This window comes from Ictidomys tridecemlineatus, chromosome 3, assembly GCF_052094955.1.
Source record: "Ictidomys tridecemlineatus isolate mIctTri1 chromosome 3, mIctTri1.hap1, whole genome shotgun sequence".
NCBI classification, from domain to species: domain Eukaryota; kingdom Metazoa; phylum Chordata; class Mammalia; order Rodentia; family Sciuridae; genus Ictidomys; species Ictidomys tridecemlineatus.
The window spans coordinates 202,317,286-202,331,030 of NC_135479.1; the positions used below are offsets into that span (position 1 = coordinate 202,317,286).

At 42.1% G+C, this 13,745-nt stretch overlaps 1 protein-coding gene across 4 annotated transcripts in view; it reads left to right on the forward strand.

Annotated features, from left to right (window-relative positions):
• Window positions 1-3,821: 3,821 nt before the first annotated feature.
• The window catches only part of Bach1 (BTB domain and CNC homolog 1), a 43,335-nt gene continuing 33,411 nt past the window's right edge, over window positions 3,822-13,745 (forward strand). For 2 of the 4 annotated variants that reach the window (XM_078044504.1, XM_078044507.1), the window contains exon 1: window positions 3,822-3,950. The gene's annotated coding sequence lies outside the window, so the exon portion shown is untranslated. The other 2 variants (XM_078044505.1, XM_078044506.1) reach the window with 2 other exon arrangements.

Genomic DNA, 13,745 nt, shown 5'->3' on the forward strand with positions numbered 1-13,745 from the left:
GCTAATGATAAGAAATTATTTTGGAAATAAAATCTGTATAACGTCTAGAAAGAGAATGTGTATGACTTGGGAAATTTTGAAAAGAGAACAACACTTTTGAAAGAAATATAACAATGCACATATATAATATCTTGTGATCAGTATGGTAGGTTGGCAAACACTGCTCACAGCAGAAAAATTTGTCATCACTTTTCAAGTCAATGAGAAGTGTAAGTGGATAAATCCTTCTAAAGACTAAAGTACCAAAAGGGCCGGAGGGCAGCTTAGTGATAGAGTACTTGCCTAGCATATGTGAGGCCCTGGGTTCAATCCCCAGCATTTAAAAAAAAAAAAAAAAGGCACTAAAATCCAAACTCCATGACAGAGAAGCACTAATTGCAAATCACTGTGAAATAGGAGCACAGCGACTATGCTGTATTGCTAGGTTAAGTTTCAAACCATCATCATCCCCAATTCAAAGCAATCATGATTTTTTTCTTCCCTTTAAGACCTTAACATTTTTTCTTTCAATATAAATTGAGCAGAGGCACCATATATCATTATAACCAAAGAGACTTTTAAAAAATCTGTTTTAGTAATATATTTTAATAAATGTGTCAATGTGAAAGATATTTAGGCTGATATTCTTAAGTCTTTTTTTTTTTTTCTTTTGGTACTTGGGATTGAACTCAGGGGCACTCGACCAGTGAGACACCTCCCCAGCCCGATTTTTATTTAGAGACAGGGTCTCATTGAGTTGCTTAGCACTCTCTGTTGCTGAGGCTGGCTTTGAACCCTCTATCCTCCTGCCTCAGCCTCCCGAGCCGCTGGGATTATAGGCGTGTACCACCCTGCACAGTTCAATAGATTTTTCTTGATCTTGAATCCAGCAGGGCTATTTAAGATTTTGTTGGCATGACGGTTAATAATATTATGCTAGCGTAGGAAGTCCAGAAGACAGAGGTCAGAACTTATGGTGGTTTGTGAATATTTGCACTGTTATTCAGGTTTTATTTTATTTTATTTTTTTGTATTTTATGTACCCAGGATTGAACCCAGAAGGGGCTTAACCACTGAGCAACATTCCCCATCCCTTTTTATTTCTTTATTTTGAAACAAGGTCTTGCTAAGTTGCTTAGGGCCTTCTAAATTGCTGAAGCTGGGTTTGAACTTGTGATTCTCCTGCTTCAACCTCCTGAGTTGATGGGATTATAGTCATAGGCCACCAAACCTGACTGATATTTGGGTATTAAAAAAAATGATATTCTAGTTGTTTTATTCAAAGCAAGAAATACCGAGACAAAAAGTGCCACACAATTTACTGAGTAACTACTGCATCATCATGCGCTCACTCCCTCAACCTGCAATCTGTCCCATTCCTCTCTCTCCCTTCTCAATATTAGAATTAGCATTTTAAAACAATCACATAGAAAAGATTTCTACTTACTCTCTCAGCCCAGGGGAGGGTCTAAACTCTGGGCCAGTGCATGAGGCCCTTCCATTGACTTGGTTTTGCTTAATTTTCAATTAATTTTTCATTCAGTCTCTTCTATGTTACATACCCTAAGTTTTAACTCAGTGCTTTTCAATTGTTCTGAAGATTATTTGCATCAGTTTTAAAAAATGCAGATTCCTGGGTTCTACTCAGACCTTTGAAATTAGAAGCTTAGGAAGGCAGGGGACAGAATACCTATCATTTAATGAATCTGCAGATATTCTTACTCACTGAAATTTGAGAGTCACTTCTAACTGCCTCAACAGTCTTAACATCTTGGTATACCTTTGTAAGAACTTTCCAAATTATTAAACTCATCAGAATGCATGTCATCATTTTCAGGGCAGAAAATACCAACCCCATTATCTAGAGGAAAGAAAGTTTTTCTCAAGGAGGAGGGTGTGTTCTTCCCCTGAAAAAATCTGCCTAGCTGTGGAAAGAAGAAAAATAAAATTCCATGGGCTCAGGAAGGCTGAGGCCTCTTAGGTGTCTGTAAGAACCCTCATCCTTCTTTCATGGTCTATTCCCAAGTGTCCTTTCCTCATTTCTCATTATATCTTTACCTGCACCATGAGCCCAGACAAGCTGAAATACCTCCCATCTATGTACCTTCCCTTAACAGCTGGGCACCATTCTGATTTTCAATGAAGTCCTAATGCAAGCTTTCTTCCTCCGGAAAGCCTCCCCAGATTCTAGGTGATAGAATCACTTCATATCTTGCACCACCATCCAATTTCACTCATGTCATCTTCTTATGTATTTTGGACATAAGTCAAATGTCCCTAAGTCCCATAACTTCTGCACTGCACAGACGCAGTCTCACTAGTGATAATATCTGAATTTATTAACTTGGAAGCCTTTTTTTTTTTTTTTTTCCTTTGGCCCAGGGAGTTCCAGGGCTGTCTTCTTGTGTTCAAGGAGTACACACTCTCTGGGGCTGCTGGTGTTCAGCCAATTTTTTCTCCATCTCTCTCTCTCTACTTAAACTCAATAGCCAACAACAAAATACCTTCATACAAATCCTTCCATGGCTGCAGGCTTCAAAGGCAGTGCCACTTTCCCCAGAAGGTTGGCTAGCATAGTCGGCCCTCAAGATTGCCACACGTGCACCTTACTTGGCAAACAGTCAATGCTTTGAACTCCAGAGCTGTTAAATGGCTTCGGAACATAATTTAAAAACTGACGAATTGGATAAACATCCAGAGGATGAAAATGTAACCAGGGCTTGAGATGAGCCAGGTGACACCACTGGACACTGAATCTGGTTCCAAGTTTCCTGGCAGCCACAGCATTAAGGGAACATCTGTTACAGGATGCCTTTGTTTTCATTGTCAGCAAAAGTAGGGCTGCCAGAAGATGCTTTCTAATGTATCACCCAACACAATGGGCCCGACTCTTAGTAAGTGCAAAGCCAATAAGCACAACCGGAGAGAAGAGTGAAGAAAGAATACTTGTGCAAGCACAGAGAGCCCCGTGTATAGCTCCCAAAGCAGAGTCTTCTGAACACTGAAGCAAAGGGATTTTATCAGGAAAACATATAATAATGAGACTATTATGAGAAAAGTTACACTCTTGGTGTCCCCCCCCCCTCTGGAAGGTCTTATTTGAAACAAACAACTTGAAGGAATGTTAGACAAGCTTTATTTTGGGTGGTGAGGTGGGTATGGGGATTGAACCCAGCGGCACTCGACCACTGAGCCACATCCCCAGCCCTATTTTGTATTTTTTAAGAGACAGGGTCTCACTAAGTTGCTTTGCACCTCCTCGTTGCTGAGGCTGGCTTTGAACTTCTGATCCTCTTGTCTCAGCCTCCCCAGCTGCGTGCGCCATCGCGCCCGGCTAGACAAGCTTTTGAGGGTGGAGGCTCTTGTCCCTAAAAGTTCCTGTCTGGCAGCCAACAAATGCACTTGATGCCTCCCTTTTCTTTTGGGCCCGCTCAAACTTTGAAACCTGGGTTCTTGGCTACCCCAAAGTGAGCAGCCTGGAAACTCTGCGGAGGAGTTTTCCAGAAGCGACCCCCATGGGGCTCTGGCGAGGGACTGGGTCCGGTGCCTCTTCTCTCTCCTGCCGTCGATGGGCACCCTGGGCACGCGGGCTGGCTTGATCTTATTCCAGTGTCCTGCCAAACTAGGGGCGTCAGCATCAGCACGGTGAAAGGATGTGGTCCTTGGGTGGCCTGCCAGTTCCACCGCGCGCAGAAGTAGGGGGCACGGGCAGCCTCCCCGGACCCTCGCGGCCAGAGCCCGGCTGCAGCCCCCGCCTCGCGGTTGGCGGGGCGGGGCCTCGGGGGGCGGGCCCTCGAGTGGGCGGGGCGTCGGCGCCGCGGGGTGCTGGCGGCCGCAGCGGCGGAGCGGAGGGTGCGCAGGGGAGGGAAGGGCCGGCGGCCGCGCCGAGGGAGTGAGTCACCTGACCGCTGCCCGCGCCGCCTGCCGCGCGCTCGCCGCCGTCAGTCGGGCCGCGCCGCGCTTCGGCTCTGGTGAGTGGCTGGGCCGCCCCGCCTGCCCGTCCTCCCCGGGGTGGGTCAGCGCGCGGGGTCGGGGCTGCAGGCCGAGGGGCGACCCGGGGGCAGGTCCGGGAGGCGTCGGGGGTCCACGGGAGGCGCTTCGTGGGCGAGGGTGGTGCGCAGCGTGGCTCGCAATCGGCCCCCATTCCTGGAGCGTCCGCTCCCGCGTCCGCGGAAGGGGCGACCCGAGGCTGCTGCGCGGCCAGCGCTGCTGTGTGACCGCCCAGCGGACTTTACCCGGGCCGGCGGGGCGGGGCGCGCCGGGCAGCCGAGTGTCGTCCCCGGCCCGACCCGCGCCCCGCCTGCGGGCGACACATCCGCGCCGCCCTCGCGGCCCCTGCCCGGTATTGTCCTCCGCCCCTACCGCGGCGTCCAGCGAGCTGCTGCTCCCGTAGGCTGCGTGTGTGTCGCGCGTGCAACCACGTAAGGAAGGCCGAGTTCGTGGCCGAGCCGAGACACAGCCTTGCTGTGCTAGGTTTAGCCAAGATTGATTTGGGGGACCCGAGATCCCGGAGCTCCCCTGGTAGGACTTTTGCCCACACGTTGTAAATTAAGCCTCTTACAATATGGTGAGAGTGGGTGTAAATTCTGGAGACGCCAGCTTTGTGCTCGCGTAGTGTAACGCGAGTGCCATTGCCTCCTCATTCTTACCGGCAGCTCCTGGCCATTGAGTAGAAAGGTGCGGAATGCTTTTATGTAGAGCCTTCTGCGTTCCACTTGGGCTGATTCAAGGTAGAGCGTAGTAGTAATTGTGAAAGAACGTGTGGGAGGAAAACAAGCTACAGCGTCCTGCTTGGAAGAACAAAGACTGTTTCGTAGGGTGCTGATCTTTTTGGAGAATTATATCGGTGTCGGAACTGTTACCTGGAGGAGGCCACTCTTAGGTCTTTGTTCACTTGTTGGGACACTCCTTTCATCCCAGAGGGCTTGCATTTAAGGCTTTTCGGAAAGATAAAGGTGGAAATCTCAAGAGATGTTAGAGGCAGAGCCCTTGAGCGCTTCACATGGTCAAGCAGAGAAATGGGAAGAGGTGTGGGCCTGCTTCTTCCTGGTGTTGGGGTAGTGGTGCAAGGGCTGGGCTGGGCTGGGCTTGAAAGCACTTGCCACTTCTGTCTTTGGACATCATAAAGAAACCTAGGGAAGAAAAAGGCCCCTGGTGAGTCGGTTGGGAGTAGAGTAGCCTTGGTGTCGTGATTGCTCATGTATTACTGTTGTTTAGTCTATGAATCTGTCAAGTGGCTTACCATTGTTCAGTACGTTGGTTGGCTAACAAGGTAGGGTGACTCTTTAAAAAAAAGTTGGGTTGCTGAGTCATTCGCCCCAGCCCAAGAGGTAATTAGGAACAGCTGGTGCGATACTCTCATCACATGCCTCCACTATAAAAGGCCAGGGAGCAGGCTTGCCTCAGAAGGTCGAAGGGGACCAGGCCACAGTTGTCTGTGTTGATACAGGTAATGAGTGAGTGAAGTATAAGAGCATTGTTAGGAAGTGGCTAAGTAGCATTGAGGTGGTGTTTAAACAGAGTAGCCTTGTGACCTATTGCAGGAGAATGTGAGGCCGTAAAACTTGCAGGTAGGAGTAACCCAATCAACAATGTTGTAACAAAAATTTTACCATTTCTACTGTACTTTTATTGTACTTTTTTGTGGTTTTGTTATTGAGTATTCTATATGTTTCAGAAAGTGAACTTAATTTGTTCCTTATAAAAATTTATTTATGGAATCATATAAGGGGGTTCCATATCATTTTTCATGGCCCCTGGATTTTCATGCATACAGGAGTAGTGTGATACCATCAGGGAGAAGGTAAGAACAATAAGGGTGGATTGGCAGGTCTTATGGGACAAATCTAGAAAGAGCTGTTAAGAAGCAACAAATGTATCTGTCTCATTCTCTTGGTATATGTGTCTATATCTTGTGTCATTGCATTTTGCTTAAAAAACGAGTGGGTGAGCACACGGGAGGAGTCCTCAATGCAAGGTTTAGGAATGGAAAGTTTAGTTGGGGGGTGGGGGTGAGCAATCTGGCCCTTACCTTTGACTTGAAGAGTGATTAATCTTTTTTGGTGGTAGTTCATTTAAAACATTTTGTAATAGGAAACATGATCCTTTCATTGCCGTAAATTTGGAACCAAAGATTAGCAATCATGACTTTTTTAGGTATTAGGGTTTCTAAGGTGGGGTACCAGATGGTTCATCTGAGAAGAAAATATTAAAACTTTGCCCCCCCCCACACACACCTTCTTAAATTTTTTTTGGCAGTGCTGGGGATTGAACCCAGGCCTTACTTGCAAAGTAAACACTCTACCAACTGAGCTATATCCCTAGCCCTAAAACTTTGGTTTTTAAGAGTTTTACATAAAATAAGAAAGACATTAAGATGAAAGATACAGATTAACAGTAGTGCATGCATATTGTATAATATGAGTATATGTTGTTCATTCTTTTTCTGTTGGGGAATATAAAGAATTTAATTCTTTTAACACCTGGAATTTTTTTTTTAAACTTGTGATTTCTTTTTAAGAGCTATAGTTATTTAAATTTATCCTTAGTGGTCTAATTAATTCTTATTTCATGTGTAGTTCTATTCTTTTTATATTACTTTGAAGGTTAGATGCTTGCATGTAAATTTCTTATTACATTGGAATTAGGTATGGGAATTTTAAAAAATTCATAATTCTATTCATTACCATCCTATTTTGAATTTGGTTCAGAATAGTGGTTGGTTTGCTTAATGTGTATAATCTGAAGTGTAGTGATAGGTAAGAAGTTACAATGGGAACACTTGACGATAACATATACATTGGAGTACAATATTTATATAAAAATTATTTTAAAAATTGCTTTGTTCTGTTGATGTTTGAAAGCCTGTTTATTGTTTGTTTTTTGCCAAGCTCTTTTTTGTTTATTTGTTTGGAAAAGCTCACATCCCTTTGATGAGGATTGCTGACTAGTGTTCAGCAAAATCTCTTGGAAAATGGCATTTATTTAGAAAAGTCAACCTTCTAGGAGTGCTGGGAGCCATTAGTATTTATCACTGAGTTAAATCTCATATACCATTCACCTCTTATATCCCTGTACTGTGAGATACGATGCCCAGAAAAACAGTTGCAAAACCCGTTAAAATTACTAGGATTACTTATTACTAGATTGTTTATTCTCTTTACTGTGCTAATTTCTTTGAAGACTTACATTTTAGGAATTACCTCCTCCCTTCAGTTTTCTGGCTGATGCTCTTAATGGGAAAATTGTTTAAACCCTAAAACCCACATCTCCTGACGGTCCTACAAAATGTTGTGGAGTAGATGATTTATGAGATTTTTTTGACTTAAAAAAAATAAGGTAAAATACTGATGTCCAAGGTATGGGGAATTTGAGTGTTATTTGCAAAAATCCAGGCCCCTTGGAGAGAGTAAGGCAGGAAGGCAGATAAAATATTAACTTACATCACCATGAAGCCTGGCCTTCTGGCTTACTTAATGCATAGCATGAATAGAACTGAAGTTGTGGTTGGTTCATTGTACAGGTGACAGAGAAACCATATACCAAGTGGTTGAAAGTAGGAGTTAGGGAGCCACAGACTGCTGAGGAAGGTTGAGTTCTGGCTGTGTTATCCCTTTTGAAGCCAGTTCTACCTGGTGACTAGTGCCTTGTCTCCTCAATGCAGTTGACAGTGACAGTAGAATCTAGATTGTTGTGAGGATTAAATGTGTTAATAGGGATTAAGTGGTTGGGACAGTGCTAGTTTATTTTAAACATCAATAAATGTTAGTTGTTACTTTCTATTGTCCAGAGTCAGGGAAGTGCTTGGTGACACAGCCACATTTTGTAGCTTCCGCAGCCACTGACCACAAGTGGGTCTGAGGAGCACAGCAGGTCATTGCTACTGGAAAAACAATTCAGTGTCCTCTGATGATGAGTTAGTAGCACCACTTCTCTCACACCCAGTTTCTGAGGGTAGGGAACCCAGGACACAGCTTTTTACTTAAAGAAATCTGCCAATCTCAGAGAGTACGCTAGAGCACATTGCTCAGTCAGTACCTGTTAATTGAAATTGGTGGGGTTTTTTTTTTTTTTGGGGAGGTGTGTGTGTGTGTGTGGGGGGGTACTAGGGACTTAACTCAGGGGCACTCAACCACTGAGCCACATCCCCAAGCCCTTCTTTCTATTTTATTTAGAAACAGGGTCTCACTGAGTTGCTTAGCACCTCCTTTTGCTAAGGCTGGCTTTGAACTCTTGATCCTCCTGCCTCAGCCTCCTGAGCTGCTGGGATTACAGGTGTGCACCACTGTGCTTAACTTCTGAAATTGGCTTTTGAAGAAATAAAAACACTTGCCACTCTCTGCCTAGTTTTTTCTCTACCTTATAGTTGAGGACAATCTGGTTTGTCAGTATTAAGTCACCTGGTCACTCTCTCCCTGCGTATTAATTATAGGGCTAAACTCATTTCTCAGGTCTTATTTCTGAGCTCTATCAGGTTTATTTGGAACATTTGGAATGTACATTTATCTGCCAGTTACTTCTTTTGAGTACTGTTTTTTTTTAAGATGACATTTCCATGTTAACTTGGAGTATCCATAATATTAATATGAATAATACAGTGAATATGTTTGTCATGTAGCTTGTTATACCTGTTAATAATTCAGAAAGTGAGACCCCCCCCCCGTCCCGTCTCTAAATAAAATAGAAAGAAGGGCTTGGGCATGTGGCTCAGTGGTTGAGTGCCCCTGAGTTCAATCCCCAGTACCAAAACAACAACAACAAAGCCAATTTCAAAAGCCAATTTTTTTAAAAAAAAAATTACACTCTATTGAAACAAAAATAGAGTGTCAGTTTTCTGCTAGTGAGGATCTATTTTCTCTCCTGTGTCATACTGAATGTCTTTTCTGTGTTTGTTTACAAGCTATCCATTGGTTGCTGCACTGGATGGTCTAACTGGATTAATAATAATTCCATAAGTTTTGAAACTTGAAAGTTTTTAGAAGATTGAAGGAGAGAACATTATGTGTCACAACTCTTAAGTGTATACTGAGTTGAAAACTGTTGGATTTCTGCTTTGTTGTCATCATTTGTGTGATGACTGAGGAAGCAGCTGGTTCGTCTCCTGAGATAGACAGAAAACTTACTTTGTGACTTGCTTTTACCTGTAATTGACTTAGAATGAATGAGCAATTCAAATTTGAGTTGTTTAGATGTTAAACATTTTATACATTAAAACCTTTCTTTTAGTGTCATTACTCCTCCAAAACATATCCTTAGTTTAGAATCGGAATGAGTTTGGAAAATATTAATATGGTAATAAAAGTCATGCTAATACAAACATGGGGAACAAAGAAGCAGTGGTTGTTAGGACCCTGGATGCTAATGACTGCTGCATGAGCACAGAGGGCATGCCATGGAGCTGGCTGGCTGCAGATTCCTTTCTGGGCATTGGTACAATGTAGAAAATATTACCATAATACAGCTGAAGCTGTGTGCAAATCATATTCTTTTAAAAATAAATCCTTTTTTTCTTAATGCCATAGGAAACTTGTTCAAAAGAATATGTTTGTAATGATTATTCCCAGTGTTTATTTGTTGAAGTGATTTTTACTCTTGTCACCTTTTAGATTGGATAAGTCCTAGTGGATAGCCACATTCCTCTTCTCATCCCTAGTTAAACTGGAGTTATACTAAAAGATGCTTCATGGAGTGGGGCCATGTTTTTCAATTTCTTTGAAGTCTGAACTTTAGCAATAGCTTACTTCCTAGACTGTAGTTTAAGTAGTAGATTAAAGGCATCTGCCTGCTCTCCCCACTACCTTTTTTCCATTAGTCTCTTCTTTTTTTATTGACTTATCTGTCCCTAGGAATCTGTGGGGAGGTGCTTTTGGCCTACGGAGGTGAAGTCTACAGGGTTCTGTTGAAGAAACGGGAGACACCCACCCAACTCCCTGATTACTGATACCTTCATGTACTTAATAATCAATTTATTAGGTTGTAATTTCAGAGTCAGTGGTTTTGGTAAGATCAGTAATTTTATTATCATATATCTTATATTCAGATATTATTTTAAAAACGTAAAGCTGTTATCAAATTTTGGCCCAGGCTTCTTCATTTCCAAAGTACCTGATATCTTTTTCTTTACTGTGTTTTTCTGAGGAGTGGTCTCAGCCTGGCTCAGGGTTCTTTCCTAGGTAGGAATTGTCACTTAAAATTAGAAGAAGTAAGAAAAAAAAAAGCTGTTGGCTCTTTTAATAATTTTTTTTTTTCACATTAGCAGAAGACTTTTGAAGTAGAAAAGCATTTTGCCCACTTAGTAGGGTCCTTTGCTGACATGCTTGGAGTTCCAGCTGTCATTTAGCAGAGGAAATGGCAGTTGAGGTTGAGTGTTTGGCTCTGTCACCTTTCGCTACTTATTGTCTCTTTGTGGTAAAGGACTGTTGCAAGCTCAGATCAAGCTCTAGGTATACTTTTGGACTTTTGAACATGTTTTGCCTCAAGGGCATGGCTCTGGCCCTTGGCCCAGTTGGTCTGTTCCAGACCCCAGCTCTCTAATACCTGAGGAGTGAGGAATGATTCTTTCTCCTTCCTTTCTATGTTTGCTGTTCCTAAAACTCTCACAAACTCGCACTCGACTTTTGGCATGTGTAGATAGCAGAGTGGATTATTAATTCACTTCAACATTGTGGCATTCCTGTTTATTATGTATTAAGTTTACACTTACATACTAGAAACTTTTCTAGATATTAGCAGTACAGAACTTTTCAGAAGTGAGGATAATGGACAAGCAAGTCATTGTTATAGCTTATGTTATTTGCTGTAAAGCAACATGTAAAATGTGTTGTGGAACCATCAACTTTGAGAAGCCTAAGTTTTAAGAAATCAGGAATGCCTTAGGAATATAAAGATGAATGCATAGTTCAATGGAGGAAATGGCTTGCATTGATAACTCTTGAGAAGCTTAGCTGTGAAGAAGAGTACAGAGAAATAGATCTTAGTAGGAGGAGATTGGGGTCAGGAAAGGTGTGTGATTAAAAATTCAGTCAGTAGCTAGGCACAGTGGCACATGCCTGTAATCCTAGTGACTCAGGGGTGGAGGCAGGAGGATTGCAAGACGAGTCTCAACAAATTGGACCATCTCTCAACATTAAAAAGGGTTGGGAACGTGGTTCTGTGGTAAAGTGCCGCTGGGTTCAATCCCCAGTAATCCCCCCCCCCCGCCCCCGCCAAAAAAAAAAAAATTCAGAGGAAAAAGATTGAAGTTGAAGGCAGTGTCCTTGTTTTGTCCTTGGCTAGTTCCTTTTAGAATTGCAGGATGGCTGCCACAAATTCACGACTCAAGGAAATATATCTAAGTTTTCTGGGAGGAGAGAGACTGTTTTTTGTTTTTGTTTTTTCTTCTTCTTCTTCTTTCCCCCAGAATGTCTGTTCACTGTATAGTGAAAGAACGTATTTCTTTCAGTACTCTAAACAGTTCTAAAGTTCTCTGCTATTCCCTAATACGCTGAGGGAAAGGAGAACTGGTAATGAAACCTGGTAGCTCCAGAGTGTGTCTGTGCCCAGAGGACTGCTCTTAATCTGTGGGGTGCAGGGTGGGCTCGGGTGGTCATCACCCCCGGGGACATCTGCAGCTGTCACCGAAGTAGCCTAGCTCAAGCAGAAGCTTCCTTGGCCAGACAGTCTAGGACTCTTAGAACCCAGATCTTTGAATCAAAGATACAAACAGGTGTATCTCCCTCCTTTATTCCTCTCCTGGAAGGAAAGTTGTCCTCGGCTGAACTCACTCCACATTCTTTTCAGGTATCAAAAATAATGCCACCTCAAGTTTATGTAGTGTTCTTGTAACACTCCTGTGCTTGGATTCGAAACTCAAAGAGTTTTAAATTTGTGATTCATGTGACTCACTTATTACTCTGGTCTAACTGCTGCTTTGTTTAATTAAAATTTGTTACTTAAAATTCTTAATCTTTCCTGTTTTTGGAGTCAAGTTCATTATGAGTTGGTGTGTAAGAAATGAGTGGAAATTTGAAGAGTGCTTTTTTTTTTTTTTTTTTTTTAAGTACCATTTGTACTGTGTGTATCCACTCTTAGACCTGCAGAGGTCATTCTGACCTTGAGCTGGTTTTAGGGCTCTCACCTCTTCTAGGCAGTTGAAAGTATTTTGGATCATAGCTGTAATTCTTAACAGATTGGAAATGACATGATGTACGAAGAGTCTTTGATTAAATTTTGAATGTAGAACACAGACACTTAATACTCTGTATTGAGAGCAGTTTTTGGTAAATAACTCCTAACATTCTTTCCTTCTTGAGTTTTCCATGTGTAGTATAGTTGTAGACTTTGATGAAGTTCAGTATAGTTTAGTTTCAGAGTTCTTTAAATGATAGGAGGTTGGCTATGTAATCCAACAAGTGTTAATTACAAGTTAATTTGCTGACTATTGAGTAATAATGGAAAAGTTGCTGTTCTGTAAAAACCAATTTAAGGCATTTCCCTACTCCTTGTTCTTCTGTCCCTCCTCAGTTTTATCTGCCCCTCCCCCACTGGCTGTTTGAGTCTTGTAACAGGAGTTGAAGTGTAATATTTGGATCTTCTCAGTCTTTGGATCTTTCTCAGTTACTGACCCTCTCAGGGCCTCTTATCCTTATCTGTTCCTTATCTGTAACAGAAACAGGCCATTCTAGATGAATGTGCTCTTTTAGTTAGAAATTGTTTAGCTCTGTGAAATTCGTGATTATCTTAGGCATGCTTGTATCATGCTTTTTTTTTTTTTTTTTTAAACCTTGTTGAGCTCCTTATTAGGTGTTCTAAATTTTTATTGTTAAAGGACCGGGAAACCTCATTTGGGTCTTTTTTTTTTTTTTTTTTTTTTTTGCATCTGGAATAATTCTTGGGTTAGTAGACTTATGTGTAGTTTTCTCCATCATGTGCATAATAATAGCAGCAATAATGATGGAATATTAGTGGTGTTGTACCATGCACCTTACTGTTAAATGCACTAATCAGTCAGTCTGTAAAGTGTGGGGGGTGTTTTCCTGCTGGGGGAACCTGAGGCCATGACGTTGGGTAACTGATAGAAGACCCTATACTTGGTAGAATATGAATAGAACCCTAATTTTATCCCAGTACTGGTGGTGTTAACCTAAAACTTGATGTTTCCCTTTTTCTTTCATAATTCTATGTGTTTGTTTGACTCTTTACACTTTCCAAGGGCTTTGGGAGACAAGGAGAGCAGGAACTACCTGCTTAAGCCACCTATTCCTTTCACAGATGCACATGTGCCCTTGTTCACACGGCTGCACCTGACTTCAGAAGTCCTTTCCCCAGTCTTCCTGGAGCGAGATTTTTTTTCAGATCAAGCCATGTTTGTATTTTAGGTTCTTATAGAGTTTAATTCAGTCTCTGGTAATTACTGTGAGGATATCAGTGGAGACTGCTGAGTTTTAGAGTTGCCTCTGAGTTTTACACATGTTTTCAAACCAGTGTTCTCTCATGACTGACTGGAGAACATATCCATTATAAAGGCGGAAAAATAATTGGCATTCTTTGGGAGGCTTCAAGAGACAATTGTAATAAATGCAAACCGCATTTTTAACCAAGGCACATAATTTGTGTGTTTGTAGTTATTGTTTATTTGTAACATTTGTAAAGTAATATGAAATTATGGTGAGAATTTGAGTGTAGAAATAAACAGAAAGATTACCTAAATGTAACCATTGTTAATATTTTGATATCCTAACAAGGCAGTTGTGTTGGGGTGGCAGCTAATATTTCTGGGCCTGTTAAAT